Source organism: Centruroides sculpturatus, unplaced genomic scaffold (genome assembly GCF_000671375.1).
Source record: "Centruroides sculpturatus isolate CEXI.00-Female unplaced genomic scaffold, Cexi_2.0 scaffold56, whole genome shotgun sequence".
Taxonomy (NCBI): Eukaryota; Metazoa; Arthropoda; class Arachnida; order Scorpiones; family Buthidae; genus Centruroides; species Centruroides sculpturatus.
Window position 1 is genome coordinate 997,024 of NW_019384586.1, and position 24,328 is coordinate 1,021,351.

Below are 24,328 nucleotides of genomic sequence, written 5' to 3' on the forward strand. Positions count from 1 at the left end.
ATAGAAAAAAAAGCACGAAACGAAATTGCTTATTGGTTTTTTAGAGATTGACATTGTTGATAGGTGAAAAATCATTGGAGCGAGAACGTAGTGGAACTAGTTGTACCTCCGAGCAACTGGAACGTTTAGGTTATGACCTGTTATTGAGAGTATATAAAAGAAACGCGCTAGATCTAAATCTCTTTTCTGTTTACAACTGCAAAAATTGTACGGGAAGAATGCGAAGAAGAATAACTTCCCAAGAGTTAGCAATATTGCATCATTGACGATAACCGCTGAATTTAACGAAACAAAACAATTAGTATCTTGTCATTAACAATCTTAAGCTCTTTCGAAAGAGTGTGACGACCATTCTTTTTATTCGTGGAGTCAATTTTATCCAAAATATCAGCGATTTACTAAACTTTGAGCGTACAGAAGATAGTTTCTACCTGGTTTTTTCAAGTATATCCTGTTAAACCTGTAACATCAGCTACTTTTATTTTGTCCTTCATTCCATTTAAAAGCATCCGATCAATATTATTAAAAGAATTTAAATTTCAATCCGATCAAATTTGTAAGATAGTCTTTGTAGTAGTTAAATTACAATCGAAATCGTAATCGTAATAAAGATAATTCGGAAAATGTGCCGGCAAATGTCAATGTTAGCATACAAAGAAACAAGTATTCGTTTAATTATCATAAAATTATTTTAATTCGGAATAACAATAAAACTAAAACAAAAATTTTAAATAATAATTTCACATTAATTAGTATAATTATATTTACAAACATTTTTTTTATCGATCCAGGTACTGTACATTACTTTCTGTATCATTATCGATTCTCTGTAATAGTTTTTTTAGGCTAAATATTCTTTAAAACTTCTTTATTCAAATCAAAATCCTACTTGTGTCTTTAACAAGTGGTTTATGAGTCAACGATTAGTTAAATAATTGTTATTTTAAACGAAGAAGAGCACGAAAGTATATTTAAGAATAAATAAAGTACCGTAATTTGATTTTAGACTATAAAACAAACACTCAGACGAAGAAAGTTTGGTTAGTCAGAAAGATGCCTTTAAACCACTCCAAGACAAGTTTTAATGCGTGGGTCGCCACATTTGTTGACGTAACAAGGACACTGACTAGTTTCAAAATTTTTTGAATTGAAGTAAAGGAATTTTAAAGAGTTATTCGTTGAAAAATCTTAACTTTTTCTTCTTAAAAAGTATAAAAAAGTAACACGAAAAATATTTCGTACGTCATTTAGTAAAATTTATAAACATTTCTAACTAGTTTTGTTAGTTACTTTAATTAGTAATTAATTTACGATACACGAGGTTTTATCGTTTAAAAAAATCCAAATTATAAGTTATAGAAATACGTTAAGTATTTATAATTTGAAAAATAAAAATCAACTCGTTTGTAGGTCATTCATTATTAAGAGAAAAAAGAAACGTGTCCACTACAAGAATTTTTAATGGCCACGTTTATATAAATCACTCGTAAAAGAAACATTTCTGAAAAATAAGTTTGTATTCCTTGTAATTTTTCCGTAAATAAAGCTGTAAAAAGAATATTTTATTTACAAAGTTTACAATATAATCTATACTTCGACATATTCGCTTACACGTTATTATTAATATAGCCGAAATAACCAATGCGTAATAATTTTATAAATCTACAATTATTTACATTTTAGTAAATTTAATACAGTAATTTTTTAGTTTATTTTTATCGAAACAAAGAAATTTTAAGTTATTATTATTGCTAACGTCATTCCACGTTCTAATTCCACGTGGATTATATTACAAACACAAGTAGAATTGTATAAATTAATAACCCCAAAAGACCTATATACTGTATCTCTTTATATATTACATAAATTAATATAATTTAAGTAACGACGAAATAATTTGATTATTAATATTTATAATTATTTATAAATTATTTATTGTAAATATAAAATAATTTAATTACTTAAATTCGATTATTTATTTATTTATTTTAAAGGAATAATTGATCAAATCTTATATTTAAGAATATATTTTAAATAGAACTATCTCTTCTGAATAATAATTTTTTTTTTAATTTTATTAACCCGAATAAGCATACATTTTAACGTAATAATTTAGTTTAGTTTACCATTTTATTCGATTTTTTCGAATAAAATGGTAATATTATCGATGGTTTGACTTTGTTTTTTCCTGTCGTTTTTCAAAACAAGTTTTTATATAAAATAATTTTAAATTTATGAAAAAATATTTTTCGATTACTTTTCTCCAATTAGTGTCGATATACCAATTATGACAATATTAACCTATTTCTAATTGTTTCTGGGACAAAACAGAAGGAAAACTCCACCTCGAAGTAAAAAAGACAAGAAAAAAATTCTTTATCGTTTAATTGAATGGAAATATCCGATTTCTTTAATTTTTTACGCAGGAAAACATAATGAAAATCGATTATTTTCTTTCTATCGAAAGTTTTCTACGATTAAAATAAACAGAATTAAATAATTTGGAGCCCAAACCTGTTAAATCTAAGTTTTATTTGGTTATCCGGTCCTTTTCTATTTGTACGGTTTAATTTACTGTAGTCTATGATTATCGAAACTCGTTATTTTAAAATAAAATCTATATTATTGTTTTTTAAAATAAAGATAGTCATTTTCTAAAAACGCGTAGTCCACTTTTTAAAACATCACAATAAGTAGGACTAGTTACCAGGAAAAGGAACAACAAATTTCGAAATTTCCATATTTGTCCTTGAAACGTATTACCGCGTCATTTCCCGTTCGCACCGAATTTAAATTCCCCTCCAAAAAAAAAAAAAACAAGGTAGATAAGCAAATTAAGATAAACCGATGCAAGAATTTTAAATTTTAAAATAAAACAAAAACTACTTGACATTAATTCGTTTTAAATTTGTACAAGCGGCACGGTTTCCGTCTATTTCATGGTCCGTATAAGAATTAATGGTAAAAGTAACATCCGGGCAATATTTTGCCAATTACGGTAAACGGGTTTAACAACGTGGCGCCCGCGAATCGGGCGATTTTCCTTTAAAGATAAAGCGGTCAGTTTTGCCTTCGAGTCCGTTAATAAAGCCATAGGAGGAAATTGAAGTAAACGTCGTACCCTTTATGAAGGTCACGGTTGATCCGAAAGCGACCTACATACATAGGAGACAATGAACTGCCAGAATCGAACGCCCGGGGTGACAGCCGTACGGTCACTACGACCTTCTTTCACTCTCCATCGGCCGAAAAAATCCTATTTTTTTTGGGAAAAATGCGAAAGAAAAATGTTCGACGTGGCGTAAAACCATTTTGCTCTTTTTAACAGATCGGCCGCATTCAAAGGTGTAATTATTGTCACGTAATTCGATTTACCCGTTCCGAAATTGAACTTTCTGTTTACGAATAATTGTCCTTTGAAGATTTTACGCTGTTATAAAGAGATTCGTTCGGAAAAGTTTAAAACTTCGTAAAATAAATATAGGCTAATTGATTTTAATAAAGAAAAAATTATACATGTATTTAATTGAATTAGCCGGATTACATTTAAGATTTTTTTTATTTATTTCGGAATTTTTCTTATTTATTACTATAAAGTGAAACGTCGAAATGAAAATATAGAAGTAAAATTAGCCAATAGAAATAGAAATAAAATAAAGAAGGGAAAAGCAGCCAAGCGATATTGGTCCTATTATTTTTTTTATTAGTATAGGATAATTCATTGGTTTTTCTCTCTCGAAATTGTTCCAAATCATAAAATAATTTCCGGAGTTTTAAAAAATAATATTATGGGTTACAAGAAACAAAATTATGTTCCGGAGAACTCGTAAATTAATAAGAATTTCTTGCGTACCAGATATTTATCCTTGGTACGAGAACACCGCTTACATTTATTCATGCTAGGGGATGTGATTTTATGGGCATAAGGCGCATTTCTATAGTAATAAATCTAACATTAACGAAAAAGAAATGCTTTTTTATTAAGGAGTAATTTTACCATAAAATGAGATACGTAAGTGTAATAAATCGATTGCCAGCAATCTTTTACGAATAGGTTAGTTTAGATTTAAAGATTTCCGACGAAAAAACATCGAAATAACAATCACATTTAAAATAATACGCATTTATAATAACAGAAATTTCGCCAAGTATGGTACAAAAAAATTTATAAGTACGGTAAAATAATATAATTTTACCGTACTTATAAATTTTTTTAAACGTGGCGTACAAAGGTCAAACGTAATCGACATTAATTCGAACGATTAAATTCAATCGTCGATAACGATTTATGTATGGAATTCGGTCGGTTATTTTGAATTTTATTGTAAATGTATTAACATTAACAGACAATATATACGTAACTTTAATAACACTTAAGGCATTAACAACAATAAACAATATCGTTAATAATGTCGTCTTTTCTAGAAATCGACTTCGGTCAAAGCCACTTTTTAGAAAAAAAAAACGAACGATGCTTGTGCATTATATTTTAACGAGTTTAAAATATAATACACAAGCGTCATGTGTAACTTTAATACGCGTATAAATTACATGTGTTTTTCTTACAACGTTTTCTAAATATAGAGATATTTAGATACGTTTTAAATAAATTAACGACTCGATTATAAAGTAATAAATCTAAATAGTCGTGTTAAAAATTGAGATATTTGATCATTTACGGGGCCCAACCGATTTCGGGATGTTCGATAATTTAACTCTAAACTGAACAGACGTCAAATGGTATGGCGAGAAGGTCAAGCGTTTGAAAAATTCCATGGTAAATTACGGAAGTTACGTAAAGCCCAATAGACGAAGAATGCGCCTATTTAAATTTCTAATTAAGAAATGCTCCGAATTCTCCAACCCGATAGTTTACTTTTAGCAGACAAAGTATAATTAATAATTGATTTTTACGTCTCTCGGCCAGAGACTGCCACCTTTTCCTCGCTGTGATTTTTATTTATGTCTATTAATATTATATATAAAAATACCTTTTTGCCTTCGAAATAAAACTATTTCGATAGAGATAACTGACACTTGAAATATGGTCATTTACGGAGATTTATTTTATTTCGGGAGAATTGCAACCAAAGATTTTTGGAATTTCTTTTTATTCTCGACTCCGGCACGATTAGTATTAAAAGGCAAGATTAGGTGAGATAATTACTAAAAATTTTTAAAAGTATTATTTATTTTTATTCTATTTAAAAATAGCTTTTAATTTTACGTCGTTACGTTAATTTTGCCTATGAAATTTGGATATTCAGATACGTTGACTAAAATTTGTAAGGAAAATTTTAAATTATTACTTTTTTAAATTAATAAAATAAATATTAGCAAAAAGATAAATTGAATAACATCTTTCGCGGAAAAATTTCGAATTAAAACCACGTGACTTCTTTCTGGTTTGCATCGAAAGATCTTATATAGTTAATCGTGGCCTCTCGCCCGTAAGGTTTCCATATCTGGTCTCGGATTTCATCTACCTAACTCCATTCACGAGATTAAGAAAAGGCAGACGGACGGACAGGCAGACGAACGACAGTGGAAATTTATAGATCGATAATTTTTTTCAAATTATAGCCCAAAAAGATGTCTCGAGAGGGGACTGACATCGATTTAAATGCGACTCCGAAGAGTTACAAATACTTTTAAGATTTTGATGTAGTTTTCATATCGATGCTATTTCAGATATTCATAAATTCAAATAATAAATATATATTTATTATTTGAAAATAATTAAGAAAAACTCTACAACTAAAAGAACATTCTCATTGCCGTGTTATATTATTTGAAGATTAAATAATAAATAAATTAATATGTTTTATTAGTCTATTTACCGATAAAAACTCTTAGGTAATACACACAGATACTTATTTTTTTATAATAATTCTTTGTATCTTTTCCTTAATTATTTGAAGCGATTTTCCCTATTCAAATAACCAGACACTCCAAAAGCGTTTTCGACCTGGCAAACTCGACTTTAAATATATGCCTATCTCAATTTATAGCCTACGGATTCTAGTAAAATAAAATCTTATTTCCTAATGTTCAGTACAGTGCTTTGTATCACGCAAATTACTTCTTCCTTATTTTTTAATCATTTATATAAATTAAAAATTGAAGACAAATTGACTATTTCTAATTTCCTTTCCATAGTTTTTTGGCACAAAAATCTATTTTACGACCTTTAAAGCTTTGGATATGTATAGACCTAATTTAAGTTACGCAGCGAGAATTTAAAATAGGGTATGGAAGATCAAAGATATTTATAATGTTACGATATTTTAAATGTATGAACTATTTGTTTAATTACGAAAGAATATTAATCAAATATTTTAACCATTCGACGTTTTCATCGAGTATATTTATTTGTATACGGATCATCCTTCTTATAAATTCTGTTTATCCACCGATTTAAAAAAATCAATAAAATTGGAATTTCCCATTAAAAACCGACTGCTGCAAAACGAGTATTGGCGTAACATAAATATGCACTGGCTTGTTGACGGTGGCATCTTTGGCTTTGACCTTTCGTAACTATTCGCATAAACACGAATTTGCAGATAAAAACAATAACGTTTCTACGTAATTCCATAAAAATAGGCCATTCGTCGTTATCGAATTCGTTCAAACAGATATTGGCTATTTTTTTTTATTTTTTATTTTTTTGTTACCTGCTTATAAATGCGGCCAGAAGTGGGCGTCGTAAGGGTCGGAAGGGTCGTATTCCTCGATATTTTTATGCCGGAAAATTGTCTCCCTCCCAACGTATTTTTGTATTATGCCATGCTACAAGAATTAGGAGTAGAAACTTTTGTGTACACCGAACACAAAAGGTACGCCTTAGTTCTTTACATCCGCTCGAAAACCGACAATGAAAAATTTTTCTTACTGGTTACGTCGTAAATGGTCCTCATATAGGCTATATGCAGAGATCGACGTCGATGTCTGAAAGATATTATTCTGCTCAAAATTTTTGTAATTATTGCAATAATATATTATTAGGTCTATTATAAAATTATAAATTTTCATTTTTTGAAAAACGTTTACGAAATAAAAAAGTACTTTTCGAAATTCAAAAGTTTAGATCTAAGTCACAAATTTACAGATTTGTAGAAACCGATGAAATTTTTATTTATTAAAATTTAATAAATAGCAGTTTCGATGGGATGGTAATTAAATTGATAAATTAATAACAAGAATAATATTTTTAATTATATTTTATAAATTTAAATTATTTCATTATATAATTAGAATTATTCTGCAATTATTGAAATGATCCTCTTTTCTCTATGTGGCCTACTGTATACGAAGCTAGTTGACTTCGCCATTTAAATCGTTTTAAATTATGTATAATATATTTTACTTTACTTAAAATTTAAACGTTTTATTAAAAAAGAATATTTTTCATTGCACTATTAAAATTAATATACAGATCTAAATTAAGTAAAGAGTAGTTTTATAAGGTATATATACTTTTTTTTTATTATTTATTTATTTATTTATTTAAAGTAATTTCATAATAAATTAACTTTTAAAGTAAATATGTAAAGAAATATTTTATATTATTTTACAGAAATGTATAAAAATTATTATTACTATTTTTGTTTATTGTTTTATTGTTTATTTAGTCAATATCCTTAGAGACGATAAGGGCAATTGTTTCTTTCCTTATGTTTTTAATGTTAAAATCATGTTTAATTTTCGAAATTTTAAAGCAATTATTTTTATTTATTGTTGTTTATAAATTGTGCGTATGGAAATTATTAATTTAAAAATAAAACTTGTTTTTCTCTACACATTTCAATTACTTTACATGTCCCGAATTTCTGAACCGATTGTTCGCACACATCTGTTTAACAATTGGCATATTTACTACTAAAGTAATTGCATTGTTTAAAATTTTAGATCGTGGTTTTAAACGTTTATTCGTCGACCCTTTAATGCCAAATAAGAAATAGCTTATGTACTGTACTGTACTATATTCACACAAGGACTTTAATATATCTTTCGTCATTCGTGAATTAAATATCATTAATTTCTACTTTATCAAAAAGTTTCAATGCCGTCAAATGAAAATATTAATCATGTTGTTGGGCAATAAAAATAAATTAATAATTTAAGATCATTATATTTCTTCAATAAATCTTATTATTTACTTATGTATATTATTTATAACATAAATTAGTTTTTCATTTTTCTCATTCTCGTCTTCATTTGCATTTTCCTATTCCTATTTTCTTCTTTTAAAGTAAATTCTAATCTTGTTATAAAACGATTAGAAATTGTTTCATGAACGAACGATCAAATAATTACGTAAATTAAGAATAATGGCAATTATATAACTCTAACGAGCAATAATTTTCAAATCTAAGTTACCAATTGTACTGTACAACATAAACAATCGCAATCGAATTAAACACGTATTAACCTCAAACCTGGAAGTGAATGGAAAATAACAGCTAAATAGATTAACCTTATTCTTCTATCAAAGATATTAACCTTATCAAACGAATTAAAAGTTACTGTAATTAAGTTCTTATTTAAAGGCAGATGTCTCATTTGAAACTCAAATGTATTGTTGCTATCGAGCGATATTTAATGCCTTAATGAGATAAGTGTTCTTCGCATTCGTAGGTTACAGAACGACGTCTTACATACAGATCATTTGAATTAACGTTTTCAACTAAACTTTACATCCGCAATTCAAGTAAGTGGCCGCGGGGAAAGGTACGGCTGACTACTTTTTATAGCCTTGCTCTACTTTTGCAAGGTTACGCCTCTTTCTCCCACCCAATTCGATGCTTTAATGTCTTTCGATAGAGAATCTCCCATTGGCAAACTGTGACAATATATCACTTGAAATTATTAATTAAAATTGACTTAGGCCTACACGAAAAAACCCAAGTCGTAACGCTGTAGAGCACAGATCTGTGATGATTATTATTTTAAAACCTTAAACTAATCGAACTTATTAGATTCTTAATTGAATTTAACTTTCAAAAATTCAGTCGTATAAAATTAATTATTGTGGAGTTTCTTCTTACAGTTAAATTACTCCGTTAATCGTTAACTGAAATTCCGGTGATTAAATGTGATTTTTCTCTCAAACTTGGACGTTTATCGGGCTCTAAACGCCATTTAATTCTTTTATGCGTTAAAATAAATATTTAAAAATGATTTTAGATTGTTGTAACAGGTTTAACGAGAATTGTTCACTAATAATAATTTATCTCACATTTATAATGAGACTAGTTAATTTAGACGGATATCTATCGATTGTAATTTTTCTTTAGAATTTTTTCTTTTTATACCTGATATAGACCAGCAAGTTTTACTTAGCCGTCAACCTTGGCCGAATGTCCTTCATATCTCATAAGTCACAGCCATTTTCATGCTCTACTGTATCTATTAATTTGGCCTCATAAAAAGTTCGATGCTTCTGATTAGAATGTATATTTATGACTATAGATAGCCAGAACATGATTCATGAAATTTATTAGGTCAAATAGTTTTATGTTCTTTTAATTGCGGGTGCAATACCGACATTTTAATAACCAACGTTACTCGAAATTATTTAAAGTATGCCTACGTAAATTATAGGCTATATAATATACTAAATGCCACTTTTTATCGATAATAAATTCAAAATAGTTTTAAGAAAGATAATAAATGTTTAAACATAAAGTTTTAGGATTAAAAACCGTTAAACTTTTATCAGAATGTATGCCAATCGTGATAAATTGATAAACTCAGCGCAACCTTCGACTATAATCTTTAATTTAAAAATGTATTTGTGTTTTCGAAATTATTGTTTATTCTACCTAAAAGATGAATTAATTTAATAAAATAAGTTTAGATTTTGATTTAATGCGAATTTAATAATAATTAAGTTTACGTCATAATTTTCTGTGTATTAATTTAGTGTAAACGGGAAAAATTACTCAGTTTGAATACGGTATCTATAATTCATGTAAAAATAAGATAAATTTTTAGTATAGATTTTAAAGCAAATTTAAATTAACTAATACAATTAATTGTGAAATTATGAGGAAGGAAGAAATATGTCCTATTAAATTAAGTATGCATGAAAACGTGCCAAATGCTTACATATATTTGTCAGTCTATTTATCAGATAACTTGGTTTGTGCTCAGTAATTTTTCTTTCCTACGAAATAATTCTATGGCAACGAAGAAAATTTCGCACTTATTCTACTCTGGTTAAATGCAGTCTATTTGTGTAAAGATTCGAAATCCTCAACATCTATTTATAAGTTGAGAAAAAAAATTAAAAATTCTAGGTTTCGAGTTTTAAATTGCGCCAGGCTCTTTTACCTACGGTACGTTATATAATTAAATTATGTATATTAAGTATCGTGCGATATTTATTATTGTACTCCATCTAAATCGTAGCTGCACCGGATTCTTAATTGTGGATCGAAATAGACTATCGACATATATTTAAGTGATGAGGCTCCTAAAAGCGTCGGGCCCTAGGCGAAAGTCGTTTCCTTTAACTAAAATTGCCTTCGAACGTATATACAGTACTGTACAGTACAGTACTTCAAAGTACAGTACAGTATAAGTAGGCTAATAAATTGTTGTATATTTAAATACGCTACGCTATATAATAATTAGATCGAGGTATACATTCTCTATGTTCACGTTTCCATTTCGAGATTTAAATAGAGTGAGATAAATTTCAGTAATTTACAGTCATCAAAACTATTCTAATGATATCATTTGCTAGAATTATTTAAAACAATTTTAAGTGAATAGTCAGGCGTGTAAAATTATCGTTAATTATCTAAGCAATGAATACTCAATCTCTAATTAAAGAATAATGTAATTTTTTTAAAATAATAGTTTTATGTATTTTACAATTTTATGATACGTATGATCTCAGCTGTTATTTTGGAGAAAAAAAATTGTATTTTAAAATCAAATACCGGTAATTAAAATAAAATTTAAATGAATATTTTTATCCAATATAAAGTAATACCTAAATCATAAATTAAATAATAAATATAACTTAAAAATGATTTAAAATGTCCTTTAATGTCTGCGTGTTATATAAAAGAATAAATAAGTTACAAATATTTTAATAAATGTTTTTAGCGGAAGCTTATTAACAATTTCATTCTTTTAAATATTGTCTCCTACGTATTATTATAGACATTTTTTCGACTTTAAATGGTAGTAAACAGTAATACTATAATTTAAAGAGAAAAATTTTATAAAATTCAATATTAACAATTTTTATTTTCAAATTATTACAGATTAAACATTTCTTTAAAAAATAAACAGTTAATCTACATCAATTCAATAGCAACATTTAAAAAATATTCTTATAACAAATCTTAAAAAATTCATTATATTAATATATTAGTTTATGATTTATATATAGACTATGGTAATTTTGGACTTTCTGTTACCTCGAATTGAATTTACAGAATGCAATATTTTAAATAATTTATATATAATAAAATTTCCTGTAATTCGATTACACGTTACGTGTTTACAAAAAAATATTTTATTATATATGTTGTATTGATAGGCTATATTAATTTAAAATACTGCATTCTATAAATTGAATTCACTCTACCAGAAAGATTATCTTGTAGGATATAAATATTATAATAATATAACATTTCACTCTATGATATGTTTCAAAACAAAAACAATATGTAACTTATAGCTAATGAAGAAATTCGAAATAGAAGTCTAGACCAGGGGTGTCCAACCCGCGGCCCGCGGGCCGCATGCGGCCCAAGGCAAGTTCCAATGCGGCCCAATAAATGTGTAAACAAAACCGACAAATGTTTTAATTTTTTATTATTTATTTATTTTAACAGCATAAACTCAGAAAAGAAATTTCACAAAGCCATAAACCTTTATTTATATTTCAGTTTTGAGTGGAAATGAAATATTTTCATGTACTTGGAGATGTGTGAATGAGGAAGGATTACTAAATAAAGCTGCAGTTGTGACTCAAAGGATTATAGACCCAAATTTGGCGAAAAAGGAGAGAAAGGACAAAAGATAAAAAGTTGTCAGAAAGGTTAAATAGTTCTTCTGTTAAGCAAATATTGAGTCTTAATTTTCCAACTTTTCTCACTTCTTTATCTTTTGTCCTTTCTCTTCTTTTTCCGAATTTGGCTCTATAATCCTTTGAGTCAAAACTCCAGCTTTATTTAGTATTCCTTCCAGCGTTGCAAGATTTGGCTACATTGCGCCAAATGTGGCTACTTTTTTTAGTTTAACGTAAAAAAATATCATTTGGCGCTTTGGCTACTTTTGGGGCTACATATCATTTATAAATATATTAGTTGAATAAAAATGCACTTTAAAATGGTGTTTCGTCGCTTTTTATTAATCAGAGACTCAAATAAACCAAATATTTGCGTTTTATCAAATAAATGAATTTATCTATTTCTAAGTAAAAATTGAAAGTGTCTGTAGAAGTAATTTTTTAAAATATCCTGTTTCGTGATAAAGTTTTAATACTTATTATTATAATCTAGACATGTTAATCCTTAAATATACTTGTATATTGGGCCACAAGTATATATTATATATACTTGTGGCCCAAAACTCCTTGACTTCTTCCAATGCGGCCCAGAGAAACAAAAAGGTTGGACACCTCTGGTCTAGACGATAATAAGACTACAATATCGCACAATGAAATCGAATGTAAATTTTGGGGTGGAATTTTATATAAGAAGTAGAATTTGAACTTAAATTTGAATATAAAAATCTCTTCTGAATATTAATATGAATTTAATATTCCTTCTTGGGTATAAAATAAAATATAATTAAGAATAAAGCGTTACGTAAGATTGGTATTGCTTATGATTAGTGGCATAATACGACATAATCTCAACATCGTACATTTTCGTAATCACGTAATTTAATCAAATAAGTAGAAAAATGTTTATTGCAGAAGCTTACGGATTTCTCAATTACGATAAATTATTAAAAAAAATAAAATTTAATAACAATTTTTCCCCCGTTTTCTGTCGAACTAAGTGAAAATGAAATTAAAAATCATATCGAAGATATTCTTTTTAATCTACTTCTGTTTTTGACTCGTTTTTTCATTAAAAATAAGTTACGTCACGATTTAAGGCGAAGGATCACGAAAGAGGGTCACATACTTCCAAATTGTGTACGAGGCACGTGAGGTCAATGATGTTCGGTGAGAGAATGTTCTTGACTCCGTAAACTGGGCCAAAGAATACAATTGTATTTCAAAGTAATAGATGAATGAATAAGATTTATAATCTATTCCGATAAACAAAAGATGATTAAGAAAGAAAATTGCACGTATTTTCGAACTTTCGTCGATGTAAAAACATAGGAATACATTAAGAAAACATTTCTTCATTCCGAGGACCTTCGCCTGTTCTAACTGTGCCTAAACAATAAATATCTCCGGAGGAAAATTATAGTTTAAAGGTAAAAATAATTTACTAGCTATTAGTCTTTTGACCCCGGTTTAGATTCTTTTAGAATCTGACCCGATAATCTATTTGAATTTTTATAGTCTATCGTTTTATTTCGTATAATAAAACTATTAATTTTGATTTTGCTCCGATTCAATTAGATTTATGGCTTTTTTATTTAGATTTGATTACGTCTCACAAATTTTTATCTTTGTAAATTATAGATCAATACAAATAAATTCGTAAGATAAGAATCATCCGTTTAAATAAAAATTCCGAGCTGAGAAATCTTACTATGAAAAATGACTTTTGAATTACGTAATTCTATATTTTGTACTTTTTACGTAATGCATGTTTATAAGCAATACCAACAAATCTTGCGTTAGTTTACTATTTTGTTTACTAGTACAACCGGCAAAAAAAATCCACGTTGTGTTGACATTTGGGACATAATGTGCGAGATGTGTTAATTGGCACTTCTTAATATCCAATCGGGTCGTATTTTACACTTGAAATATTTCAAAATTGTTTTGTAAGTAACGTTTATAGGTTAACGGAGTGAAGGTTACCGAGTCGGTTAAGCAACGGAGATTCAAAATATACAAGGAAATGAAAATCGTGTCGCAATACAACTGCTTTTAATTCAATTAACTTAATTCGGCAATAATAAATAAAGATTATGAAAAATTGCGCATGAATTTGAAATTTTGAATTTGGAAATTTCATTAAAAAACATGATCGTTAAGTCGTTTAAGAGAACTTCGCATTATAATTTCTTAATCATATTGGTGTTGTAACACCATAAATCTGAAACTGCGTTTATTCGCTTTCGAATTCATTTTACGTTTATCTCGAATTAATATTTACTTTAATAATAAATTTCTTTCTCAAAAATATTATTTGGTACGTCTGAAAATAAGATAACGAGACGTCGTTCGTCAAACAAAAGGTTTTCGTCTCGAATTAGCATACGGGAGGAATAAAATTGCCAATTTTGTAAAATAATAGCCACAGCCCTTGTTACGTGTTACTACGTGTAATTTACTATAATTTGAAAATAAAAATCACTTTTCTACCGACGATGTCTCGTTACTTTATTTGCTCAACAAATTAAATATTTTAGAATAAAAATTCTTATGTTTTTATTAATTCGAAAAATTTCAGTTCTAATCCAGACAAATTTTAGGCTTAAGTTTATCTAAAGTACCATTTACAAACGGAATAATTTATGAAATTTTTAGTTTACTTTTGACAAGGTTTCTACACGTTTAAATAGGCCTACTGTAACCTTCGGAAAGTAAAGGGATAATTTATAAATATTTTTCCCATCATTATTGTCCTTTGTCAATTTAAATATCAGGTCAAACTATAACCGAGTAGTACCGTTACAAAACACTGACTTAATAAGTTTTTTCTCTAGTTTTTGCCCTTATATTTAATATATAATGGTTGGATAATTACGTAGTTTTAAGTCACTTTCGCGTGGAGACTTTTTTTGGTCAATGTAGACATCCTTGGCAATCCGAAACTAGTTATATACCTGGTTCACTGGCCTACTTCGCAGAGTAGATAAAAACCTTGTTACTGTCCGTGGAGCAGTTTTATAAATACATCCCTCCAACTTTTTTATTATTTAAATCAACCGAAATAATAATAATAATAATAATAATAATAATAAAATATTTTAAAAATTATATAAAAACCCGCAATTTGTAATATTGATATATTTTTATAACGTTCGAATTACTTAAATATTTAAAAATAAAAAAATATTAAAATGGTTATAACCTAGATAAAAATTGGTGTTTTTTACTACGATTATTTTACAGAAAAGCGGTGAAAAAATGAAAATTAGTTAATGTTAGGTTATAAGATTTCATTTTTAATTACGGTAAAAATTGCGATATTTAAAAAATATACATTTAAGAAATTGAATGTAAAGTATAATTTACCTTTATACGTAATTTGTCGTCAAGACTTCCGTTTTATTCTATTCTTCGTTCGTAAAGAAACATGAAAATATTTGACATATTTGTTAAGTTACGAAGATAAAGATAAATGGGACAAGACAACAATTTACCCGAGATATTTTATAAATGTAATAATCTTTTTACTTTATTCTTTCGACCATCAGATTCTTATCTCGAATAGTTTCCCACTCCGGATTTGACTTTTAAGCAAGAATTTATTTATTCGTTTAGCTTAAAATATTTCAGATAAATGCCCTTTAATCTATTGTTTATTACTCCTCTTCGGTCCGGCAATAGCCCGAAATTCATTTCTCTGGAAATGTTTTCAGAAAAAACGAATAAAAATCTGGCTTAAAGCTCGAATCTGGAATAGCCACACTTCCAAAAATTAAGATATTATTTGATAAAGATAAACTGTAGTAAGCAATATGCGTAACATCATTTTAATATTCTAATTACAATTTTTGATTAATTTACTTATTATTATAATTTCGACTTTAAACACAGCAAAATGTTACATTATAGTTCGATTCCTATAATTTTCGCAAATACGATGCAGAAAAGAAAAGTATCAAATTCTCGTCTTACTCCAATCGCGACGAAAGACTATTCGGTTTCTTACATAATATACCGTAGATAAACAGGTCATTAGGTAAACCAGGAGAAAGATGATGCATTTTTTTAAAAAAAATTGACTTTTCAGTTACAAAATTGAAATACGCATTAATCATGGCCGTTTTAATTGCGGCAATTTTTGCGCCACTCTTACTCGCAGGTTAACACCTGTATATTACCTACTAATTATATTTGTCGTATAAGCCATATTAAAATATTAGGTTGTTCGGAAAGTAATTTCGTTTTTTTACCACTAGACGAATTAGTCATATTTTTCCCGTCATTTTTATTCTAAACCGTATTATCATTATACATTTTGACAACTAACATTTTAAGGCTTATTTGTAAAAAAATTTGTTTGATTTTGTGAAATTGTTTACTTTTTGTGTCCCATCAAATATGGAAGATCGAAAGCAGCATTTTCGGCATATTTTGCTCTTTTATTACCGAAAAGGTAAGAATGCTGTTCAAGCGAGAAAAAAATTGTGTGACTTGTATGGAGAAGATGTATTGACAAAACGACAGTGCCAAAACTGATTTACAAAATTTCGTTCTGGCAATTTCAATTTTGAAGATGCACCACGTTCTGGATGGCCAGTTGAAGCCAATGAAAACAAAATAAAAGGTACTGATTGAAGCAAACTGCTGAATAAAAACACGTGAAATCACTAAGAGATTAAATTTGTCAAATTAAACTGTTTATGATTACTTGAAACAACTTAATTTCATTTCAAAGCTTGATATATGAGTTCCACATGTTCTTAAAGAGAGATGCTCTCTTTGGTGGGATTTTAAGGAAAATTTTTTTGAAGCTTTTACCAGACAATTTAACAATTGATTCAAAAGTGTACTGCCATCGAGTAAACAAATAGAGTAATATCATCAAACAGAAAAGGCGGCTAGAATTGATCAACAAAACAGGTGTAGTGTTTTACCACGATAATATCAAATTTCACACAAGTTTGGTAACTCGTCAGAAACTGTTATAATTTAGATGGGACGTGCCGTATTCACCAACCATATTCACCAGATCGAGCAAACTCAGATTATTACTTGTTCCGGTCTACACAATCTTTTTTTAACTGTAAGACATTTACTTGAAACGACAATGTCAAAAATCACTTGGACCAATTTTTTGTAAGCAATGAGCAAAACTTTTATGAATGTGAAATCATGCTACTATCAGAAACGATGAAAACAAATATTTGACTAAAATCGTCGATAAATAATTCTTCAAAATATTTATTTATTATAAAAATATTGTGTGTTTTTCAACGGAAAAAAAACGAAATTACTTTCCGAATAACCCAATATTTTAATACAATCCTAAAGTTGGTTCGAATGCAATTTGTATACGAATGATGGATACGATATTTTTCTCAGTGTAAATTTATTTCTTATCGTTTCACATCCCCAATAAGTGTAGGGGTATGGAAACTACTGCGAAATATAAAAACGATATGAGACCGATATAATCGATAAGATATTTACAGACACCGGTTTCATTTCAAATATTGGCTTCTATCTTGTAATTTACACATTAGAAATTTGGACAAACCGAAATGGTAAGGAATGCGGCCTGGCTTAAATCGGGTTCCGTATTGTGGAATAAAAATAATATAACGAACCGACTCCAAAGACATTATTTCTATTACTATTCTTACATAAGAAAGAAACAAAATGCAATTTCCTCTATAACTTTTGTTTAATTTCTTTATTATTGTCTGTGATGTAGCGATAATTTCAAAACGGTTTTCACCTTACTTCGTTTCGAAATATCGACGAAATTTACCAAGTGCAAACTTTTCTAATATAATAGCTTATTAGAGAAAAATAATAGGCCAGACGAATTCACAAAGAACATTACGTTGTTAAAAACAATAGCAGAAATCTAATACGACCGTTTGAACCTTTTTGACACTGTTATCGAGTATGAGATAATATTTTCGGCCAAAAAAACTTTAATTTTATTCCATCTTTATATATTAAATAAACGGTATTATTATTCGATTAATAATTCCACTTGAAACGTAGAGAAAATTTTACAAATTTATCGCAGAAAAAGTTATTTATTTACCACTCTCCATAGAGTTTAATAAATATTGGTTAATTAACGCAATATTTATTTTAAGTAAATAATAAAATTGAAAATTTTACGTATTAAGAAGTCACGAAGTTTCGGCGTCCTTCATTTAGTATTTTATTTTCTATTTTATTGATTTACGAGGATTTTATGTCCTCGTTTATAAAAATATAACAATAGTTTAATTAACGACTGAGAATAACAAAACGCATTAATATCTACTCGATCTTTTATAAACTAACCGGAACGAGTTAGCACAACTAATTGCTTCCAAATAATTTAATTATTGGGAGGAAAAAAATTCAAAATACAAGTTAAAAAGTGAATATGGAACATCCGTAGAAAAATTTTCTAAAATAATAAAACTCGAATTCTTCCTTTTCTTTTCTTTTGAAACTGTTGAATTTCTTCGCCCGATTAAGCCCGTCGAATAACGAAAACTCTTCCATTTTAAAATAATAGTCAAAAGCGCACGGGCAGACAGACGAACAAAAGTAAGCTTTTGTAAATCGAGAAAAGTCATTAAAAATGAATTATCGTCTAAATTAATATATGTTTAAAGGTTAAGTCATTTCATCTCGATAATAAATTATCGAATTAAAAACTGACAGAAAATTTTATGTCCAACGTTTAAAAACATCGTATTTTAAATTATTGGAAATAATATTTTAATATTTTAATTTCCTATTATGTACTTAGAGGAGCGACGACGGCGTCTCGGTGAATCATCCGATTAAAATTCCCACGTATTGCCAATAGGAAGGGAAAAAATGGCGATTGTTTCTAGTAAAGTAAATGCGTGGGTCGCGTGGTAAAATATAATGCGCATTACGAATTAATTTAATTTACTCTTTAATAATAACCATTGGAAAATTTTAATAAGACCTATTTGCTTTATTTAAATTCTTTATTGTTATATGTATTCGTTGACAATCGACCGAGAATTGTTTTCCCAATACTTCTAGTAAATTAATTACTTCTTATTCTTGCGTGTATTTAAATATGCGTGATTATACGGTTTACACTCCAATTAAATATCTCACTCTGTAATATAACTCTGTAAATTCGAAAATTATTCTTACAACACTTTTTTTTTTATTTTAAATTAAGAAAAATCGGAATTATCCACTTACGTAATATTGGCAAATGTCAAAATTATGCAAACCGAGGATGGCCCGAGTTTTGTTTGTGGCGAAATACGCCCGTCCATCCCGATTTTTTTTTTTTTTTTGAAAACGACGTCGTGTACTTTTCCAATAGGACGTGTTTCAAATTATGTTTTATACAAGCCATGCCTTGGTTCAATGTCATTCGTTGAATATTTTTAAAAGGACGAACTATTTTTTTATTTGTATGCATTAGAAACGTTTTGTAGTTTTAATTATTATAAATTCACAAAATGAAAGTTCAAACTCTACATTAATAGCTTTGATTCTAAGTCAAAAATCAACGTAAAATTGTACTTACCTTCAATATTTGAAAACATAAACAAAATCGAAATTTTTAAGATTTTCATTGGTTTTTATTTGGAAAATTTTCACCATAAAGTTTATTCGCTTTCTGAATATTTGAATAAATATTTTCATCCGGAAAGCGGAAAAACTTTCACATTTTCGTTACGCAAATGCAATTTAGATAACTTACTTGAATTTATCCGTGTTTTCTTCCACCAAGTTGTACAAATCGAACGTAAATAAAACTTTTAACAAGAAAATGTGATAAATTTTAATTTTTAACCTATCTTGGATATCTCTTCTAAGTAAATAATTCCGTAACGAATAGCCTAATACGTTTTCCCCCTTTCCTTATTTCCCGAAAAAAAGAACGCAATTTTGACAAGATTTATAAATAGAATTAGAATTCGTGGTTAAAAACGTAACGAAAAGAAAATCGTTAGCATTCCGAACCCAATGAGCGAGAAATTATGCAAATAGTCAAGGACACGAAAATAATTAAAAGATTTTTCCAACGCCTATAAAAAATGGCATCGGACGACAGATACGTCTGCACGTTTACTGTATATTAGAAGGTATAAATTTTTCCGGGAAAAAAGGCTGCCTTGGCTCGTGTTTTGTAATTATAATTTAAAAATTAGAGGTAGAGAAAGAAGATTTACGTAAAAGTTTTAAGGAAAATCTGAGGTAACCTTACAAACGCCGTGTTCGGCATTAGACGATATTACTGAGATTTATTTTTTGTAATTAGGTCTAACGATAGATCATTAATGAAGATTATCATGAACAGTAGACGAACCTCCGGAAAGGTTAGGGGCAGCGCTACGCATTGCATGTTTTTTCCTATAAAAATATCCTGGAAAATCTAACGATTACAAATAGTGTATAATCAGCCTAACATCTGGTGTATTATTATCATTTATGATTAAATAGCAAATGAAAATCGGTATTTTAGGAAACTCGATCGTCTATTTTTGTCCGTATCAGGAAATATTCGAAGGTATTAAGGATAGGACGAGAGATAATTTTATCCGGATGACAGTAAACTTATAAGTGGCACGAAACCGAAGAGACGACGACAATCGACTACACAAAAACGTGGACGATAAATCTCCGGAACCGGAAAATCTTCATCGAGCAGACCAGGGAAACGACGAAGCCACGAAAGAGCAATAACGTGATAAATAATAGGCTGTTCGTTTCCGTTGGCTCGATTTTTCACACTTCGACTACAAAAAAAATATATTTTATCCAATATTTCAAGCTGTGATAAAATGTTTTTATTTTGAAAAAAAATTTACGTGTATAATACTAAATTCGTGCGACTGCGCTTATTCTTCAAATTGTATAAAAGTATATAGAGACCACACACCATAGATCGGAGATCGACAATGACTTCCGGTACTCTTTGTTAATTAAAAGTTGGGATAATTGACCGATTCGAAGATTTAGATGTGTTCGGAACCGCCAGATAAGAACCGAATGGCTGTTATCTGTTGGAAAGACAAGTTGGTCTCAATGAAAACTTCGATTCTTCTTCGTTGCAAAACTAAGAAGAATCGAAGTTTGGCATGGATACCAAGAAATATTTTTAAACGTAGTATTTTGAGTTTAAAGAGACCGATTGAAAATATTCAGTAAATTATAACAGTAACTAGTTGTAAACCAGGGAAGAGATATTTTGCGAATATACTTATTTTACCTATTATTAAAACAGTGCAACGATAACAATTTAAAAGCTACAAACAATAGTATCCGACTCGGACATATTTCGCTTGGCGCTCTCCATCTTCGGTACGTTTATTATTTATTTTTGCCGTTTATTAGTTATCTCGTTCTCGTATACTTTAATCGTACTCGAAAACCGACAAATAACTTCTGAAGCATAACAACAAATTTTAAAGTTGCAATTAAAAATTTAGGTAAGTAAATATTCGTTTTAGTTTTAAACTTTTTTCATTTCCAAATTCTTAAACAATTCATTACTTAATTTTAAAAGGTAATGAAACGCTAATTATAATTAAATTAATGTATGTTATACCATTTAATGTAAATCGAAAGATAAAAGAATTCAAAACTTTTGAAATATTTTCAAATTTCTAACCGGCATTTAATAATTTAGGTTTCACTTTCGACGAGGTAGATTTAGGTTTCGATTCCTTCTGGTTATCCGGGTCTTGGAAATAAAACAGGAAATATAACGTAAGCGTTAAATCACGTTTAAAACTTAACGAATGCGACGGTGGAAACAACCGCTGGTCACCTGACACCCGCTAAACGGGAAGTAAGGAAGCAAGTAGAACGGGGCCATTACAAATTTTTCATTCAGCGCAACATATTTTACGGTCGTTCTCGATCTACGGAATTTCGTCCGACGAAACGAGACGATTGTTATAAATGTTTTTCATAAATTTGACTTTAAATAAATTTGAAAGATCCGAAATAAAATCATTTTAACCGCTTCGTTCCTTCCGGGAAAGAAGTCGACGCGTGTTTTTTGTTACAATTTCTCACTTCCCATGGTTTACCGGATATTTTCACGTTGGAGTCTTCTGACGAGGATAGTTTTGCACGTGATTATAAAGAATATTTATTAATTAGGAACTGGTAAAACCAGGTCGTGCCGATAGAAAAACCTTCTCGGCATGGCGCCCTTTAACTCTCTCATCCTTTTACGCCGTGTAAATTTTCAAATTATCTTAGAAAAATCGACGTATTTTATAAATGAAAATTATTTCTTTCTTGGCATATTTATTAATTTCCATTTCGATTACGAAGTTATCTCCACACAAACAGCGAAATGCTGGTATTTACGAATATTTCCTGACCGAATACGACACGATACGTAGAAAAACCTGGCTTTTAATCCGACGTAAAGATCAAACGAAAGTTATAAATCTTAAACGAATTTCGGAAGATTTTCGAAAATTAACAGATCGTCGGTATAATTGGATCGACCCGACGAAATAAAGGTTGCAATTTAATTGCCATGCTAAATTATCGACAGACGAAGGAAATATTTTATTTAATATAAAAGTTTGTAAAGATCAAACTTCTAGACCACCGAAACGTAAGAAAGAATTTTATTGTACCGAAAAACCTAATTTATACGAATAATCGTAACTCGTACGTAAATTACATTAGAACGCGACATGGCCATAATAGACATACGAGTTTTTAAATAATAAATTTTTCTGATTAAAAACATCAAAATGCTGTTAAATACATTTGTGACGAAGAAGGAAAAGACGTAGAAATTTACTCGGGAACGGCTTCCTTAACCCACTTTCGCGGAACCGACGATATCGATAAATATCAAATCGATACTCTTGAACGTGACCTCGAAATACGATGACGTCGATTTTCGCAATTTGTAAACTGCGCGCGAAATAAAAAATGTCTCGAATTTAATGTTTTTCGTCTATTTACCGTAAATTATTATTATTTCTTAAGTAATAAATTGTATCGACTCGACTCATTTGTTACCGTATCAAATGTTTTATATTCGTGGTTAAATTATAAATTATTTTTCTAAATATTGTCGTTATCTTGCGTGGTAATTTCGAGTTTTTCTCTCCTCCGTTAATGCGTCTTTAGTCTAGTCCGGTACTGTACATCTTCTGGGAGGTGCTTAGAATAAAAGTCGACGCTGCGGACCAATTGTTTGTTTAAAAGACATCTTAGTGCCTTAAGGGGCTGTGTTTTTAAAACTCGGTGACGTAACCACTGACGTTTGTCGGCAGTTTTTCCATCTAGTTTATGTTTTCTGGAAGCACCCCGGATATTCGATACGACACGTTGGTATTGTTATTTTCGTAATTTTAAATCCATAAAAAGCGAAAATATCTCATCTCTTGACTGATCGATTCCATTAGCCAACAAATTTTTTCGTCAAAAATAAATCGATACAAATGGGCCTTGGTCGGGTTACTTCAAAATTTGGTTTTTCTTCTCATCGTAACTAGACGAGAAAATTTAAAAAAATAAAAATAAGTGAATGAGAAGGATACCCGAAGGAGCTCCTCTCGGTTCCGGGCCCGAATGGTTGCGAAATTCTCGAGGAGGTCGTTATAGGATATCGATACGCTTTTCACTCTAAATTTTTATAGGCTAATTTACTGCTTAAATATATTAGTCCCGTGCTAGAAAAAGTTGGCACGTTTTAAACATAAATATAAAAAATTTACACTTTTTTCTTAATCAAAGATGACGTGGACTCCCGTAATAACGTAGACGTCCGATACACCGACCAATTTACTTTTTAAAGTACTTTATTCGATAACCAAAGGAATACTCTCGTATGAAACACCGTAAAAGATTTTCTTTGGCCCGCTACTACTGAAGATCTAATTTTGACGAAAAACGTATTTAGTAATTTGAAAACATTGGTTAACACCGCACAGATTCTAAAACCGCGATATCGTAGTGGTTGACGCATTATTATTGGCTATCTTACGTAGTTTTTGTCTTATATGGTACTTACTATTCGATTGTATACTGTCCTATTTTACCATTATAATGGAATTGCTACTTTTTGTATTTAAAACTATTATATATTATTTTTCGGATTCGTAACTTAACTTTTCTATTCAAACGTTGTATTTTATTTTATATTTTTGTTACCTTTTTTTCAAATGCCAAGGAAACGGGCTTTATTTTCTTTGTAAAACGGTGGGTGCCACCATCTTTCTTTATATATATTTTTTTCTTTCCCGGCTCTATATATAACAGCGGGAAAGTCTGGCCATCGGTCAAAAA

At 29.1% G+C, this 24,328-nt stretch overlaps 1 protein-coding gene across 1 annotated transcript in view; it reads left to right on the forward strand.

The window, feature by feature from the left end:
- LOC111624622 overlaps positions 1–24,328 on the forward strand; it is a 44,649-nt gene that overhangs the window by 894 nt on the left and 19,427 nt on the right. The gene's annotated exons all lie outside the window — the stretch shown is intronic.